The sequence below is a fragment of the Heterocephalus glaber genome, unplaced genomic scaffold, assembly GCF_053883595.1.
Source record: "Heterocephalus glaber isolate CG9 unplaced genomic scaffold, H.glaber_assembly_v1.0 deba00001600, whole genome shotgun sequence".
Classification (NCBI taxonomy): Eukaryota; Metazoa; Chordata; class Mammalia; order Rodentia; family Bathyergidae; genus Heterocephalus; species Heterocephalus glaber.
Window position 1 is genome coordinate 25,271,311 of NW_028258372.1, and position 4,571 is coordinate 25,275,881.

Consider the following 4,571-nt stretch of genomic DNA (forward strand, 5'->3'; position numbering starts at 1 on the left):
ATTTAAAAGCAAATCTAAAATGCTGAAGGAGGAGGACTGCAAGTTCAAAATCAGCCCAGGCAACTAGTTCTCAAAATAAAAAATAAAAGGTGGGAGTGAGAAATAGCTCAATGTGAAAGCCCTGTGTTTTGCCTTGGTACCACATGCATACATATACACATACTCACAAAAAGTACTATGAGCTAAATTTTCAAAAGTATACTTGAACTATTGAAAGTGTTTAAATTATTTATGCATATAAATGAATTAATATTTTCTTTAATATTTTAAATGTTAGAAGTAGTGTACTGGAGGTGGTAGATAATACACATTTTGAAAAGAATAATTTCTCTAAGTATTTCTAGGAATATGTACTTGATTGCAATGCTCTCTTTCCATATGTTGTCACTTATACATAGAAGCACAAATTTTATACATTTGAAATGGCCAGATGGCAGCCCTTCTCTTCATTACTGAAATAAAATAGGGAATACAAGAGCTCCCTGGTGAAAACAGACTGCAGTATTTCATTTTGAAACATGTCATTTTAAAGTGAACATAATTCTGCTTCTACCTTTTTAAAATGTTTGTTTCTTCTTTTAGAACTTTACTGACAATAAAAAAATACTGAAATCAGTAACCTGTTTTTTTAAAAATTAAAAGTGAAAAGCTAAATAATGTTAGCATAAACATTTGGAACTGTTACCTATGAGAATTCAGATAGCTGCCTCAACTCTCTGCATGAAATTATTCTTGCACGGCATTTGTAATTGTTTCTGTCAGGAAAATGGAGACCTTGAAGATATTTACTAATGTGCCTTGGAGAGCAGGTAACCTTGGAGATTTGTGTAATATACCTTTGGAAATGAAAATTCTACAGATAGTTCATAAACCTCTACTCATGGTAGCTAAATTTTTCTTGAGGCGGTATTTGTCCTTGGAAAAACCTGCTTTGTTAACTATTTTACTTATAAACAGCAAAAGAAACTGGATGGTTAAAGTTAATCAGATGAGTTATTAGAAAGCCTCATGTAGATCATAAAGTTGAGATACTACACTTGAACTGCCTTTTTTTTTAACTCCACAAATAGTCAGAAATGAGCTGTGATTCAATTTATCATTGCTACACAAGCAGTAAAGCAATTACAAGACAACTAAGATGTAAGATATTGGAAGGAATTTTCTTTAATGATATAAGTAAAATCCACAAAAGAGCTTTCTAAATATCTTTTTTATTTGGCTTGTTTGTAGTTCCATACTGACATAATGGATTATACTTTCAGTATGAGTCATATAAAGTAAAACTACTAACAATGACAATTAATGTTTTCAACATTTTAGCTGTAAGAAATTTGACAGTAAGAAAATCGGAATAATGAGAAAGGATCTAAAGCTCTGGCATTTGTTATATTTTCTAAAATAAGTTCCCTAAAATAGAAGTGTTACTCTATCTCCCAAGAGTTCAGTACCTACATATGTACACTCCCTAGATTACTGTTAGAATTGACTTGCATAAAAAAAGGCAAAGGTTATCCCACTGTTACTGATTTTACCAATGGGAAAACTGAGAAGCAGAAGTAATATGGACAATTATGTAGAAAGCATTGCTAAAACTGGAGCACTGATCTCCTGACAGTATATTCATATTTTTAGTGAGCTAAACAAAACTGCTCAATTTTTAAAAACTCAAACCCTAACTTAATTAGAAGATTGAACATAATACAGGCTTTTATTATAGGAATTTATTTGAGCCTCTTTCTTTGAATCTGTAATTTAGGATTTTAGTTGTTTTGGGAGGAGTGAAGTTGCATTATTGCAGTTGCCAAAGAGGTGTCATGGTCATATTTAACTTTCCAAAAGTGAATTTTAGTTTTCTCAAGTTTCTACAATATAGTTTTGGTCTCACAAGACTCAAGAATGAACATCTACTGAGATAAATATCCACTTCTCTCAGCTTAGCAAGAAAAGGCAAACAACTCCAGCTATGCTTATTATTTCCAATTTCAAAGTTCCTTGGCTCCTTGTTAAAAATGTTCCTTCTTATGACCAAAAATACAAATTGTACACTGAGTGGAAACAAATAAATCTTGTTATTCTGGCCTCCTATTTTGTTTTTCATTTTGTGAGACAACAAATAGGTTCAAACTTCTTCACTGGAAAGTAGCCCTACCAAGCAACAGTAACTGTACATTATTTGACTTTACAAATCAAAATTGCAACCCTGATTTTTAGCAAAGATTAGGTAAAAAAGTGGATGAAATTAATCCTTAAAAAAGTACATAATTATTATCACTATCTTAGAAAATAAAGATAAACTTAACCGAACACAAATGTATCACTTGAAAAGGGTATAATTTTAAAAAGTATTTTGTAAATAATTTATTTTTTCATTTTAATAAATTTTGATTAAATAAAATATTTACTTTTTATACAAAAACTTTATCAAAATAATTAATTTTTACATAGAAAATATTTTTAATATTAATGTATTGCCAAATGGCTTAGTTTGTATTGGTTTCTCATGATCATTTTTCTTTTTTGTAGTATAATTCACATATGATTAACTTTCAGAAGAAGTCATTTTTTGGCTGAAATGCTTTTGTTGGCAGTCAGTTATTTATTTTGGACTGAATCTGTATTTAAATTGTCTTCAAACTGAACCTGTGCTCCACAATAGGGTTTAACAAAAGGCGCACCATTGACATTTTTGATGGGACAGTTCTTTTGTGGGGAATGTCCTATGAATTGTAGGATGTTTAATAGCATCCCTGGACTTTAGCCACAGATAGCAGTGAACATTGACAATCCCTAGTCGTGACGATCAGAATTATCTTCAGACACTGGCAACTGTTCTATGTAGATAGCATCACCCCAGGTTAAAAACCACTAGACTAAAGCATTCTCCTCCTTGTTATTGAAAGTAAACTCGTATCTGTGAGGCAATACAGTGTGCTATCCTGTTGCTTTTATTTTATTTCTCAGGTGTGACACGTATTGCTCTCAAGGTGGCTTCTAGCATCAATCTTTGCCCTTTGGTTTCTCTGTCCCTTTGTCATTAATTATATAATATACACATTAGAATCTATTATCAGAGAGGTGAATGACAGAAAAACACACATTAAACTCTAGAATTTATAATAATGAAAGAGCATACAGAGGTACGTGCCCCTGTCCGGCCGCCGAGGAGACCTCGCACACTGCTGCCAATGCCCTGGCAGAGAAGCTGAGGTCAATATCAAATTTGAAATAGTTAAACTATTTCCACAATGCAGACAATTAAGTGTGTTGTTTTGGGCTATGGTGCTGTTGGTAAAACATGTCTCCTGATATCTCATACAACAAACAAATTTCCATCTGGATATGTACCAACCGTTGTTGACAACTATGCAGTCACAGTTATGATTGGTGGAGAGCCATATACTCTTGGGCTTTTTGATACTGCAGGACAGGAGGATTATGACAGACTACCACCCTTGAGTTATCCACAAACAGATGTATTTCTGGTCTGTTTTTCAGTGTTCTCTCCATCCTCATTTGAAAATGTGAAAGAAGAGTGGGTGCCTGAGATAACTCACCACTGTTCAAAGACTCCTTTCTGGCTTGTTGGGAACCAAATTGATCTCAGAGATGACCCCTCTACTATTGAGAAACTTGCCAAGAACAAACAGAAACCTATCACTCCAGAGACTGCTGAAAAGCTGGCCCGAGATCTGAAGGCTGTCAAGTATGTGGAGTGTTCTCCACTCACACAGGAAGGCTTAAAGAATGTGTTTGATGAAGCAATAGTGGCTGTCCTGGAACCTCCAGAACCGAAGAAGAGCCGCAGGTCGTGTGCTGCTATAAACATCTCTCCAGATCCCTTTCTGCACAGCTGGTGTCGGCATCATACTAAAAGCAATGTTTAAATCAAACTAAAGATTAAAAATTAAAATTCATTTCTGCAAAAAAAGTGTACAAAAGCTATCTTCCTTATATTAAAATATATTAATATAGATATTTAATACAGCACAATATATTTTATTAATATATAATATATCATATATAGATTATATAGATATTAATATAGATATTTCTCATTCTCCTAAGTGGAAATATAGAATGTATAAGCAAATCAAATCTTATAATAAAATATAGTAAAAAGTGAGACACCGCCCATTAAAAATGATGTGTAGGTCCAAATATTTTTTCAGTTTTGTAAATATTTTTGAATGCTTTATTAAAAACCCTTAATCAAGCCCAAGTCAAACTTTTCATAATAGTAATTTTTTACATCCAGAAAGGTAAACTTACTTAAGTACAAAAAAGGCAAAGTAGTATCTTCATGACTTTTTCTTTATAAATATTAAGTTCATTCTTAAGTTTTCTCATCTGTAAAATTATAGGGTAAGCTTGTATGAATTAAATGATAAAATCTACATATAGCCATTAAAATAATACATGGCAGAAAGTGAGTACTTCAGAATATCCTTTGATAATTTCTTTTGCTCCAGTTATTTGAAGTACCACTTAAAAGTTGATGGCAACAAAAACCTTTCTTTGCTACAGAGAATATTCTATGGAATCTTGATACATATGTCTCATGGTCTACAAGG

General features: G+C 32.5%; 1 pseudogene; it reads left to right on the forward strand.

Annotated features, from left to right (window-relative positions):
- The first annotated feature begins 3,245 nt into the window (after positions 1–3,245).
- Positions 3,246–3,884, forward strand: LOC101726473 (cell division control protein 42 homolog pseudogene; annotated as a pseudogene).
- The last annotated feature ends 687 nt before the right edge of the window (positions 3,885–4,571 follow it).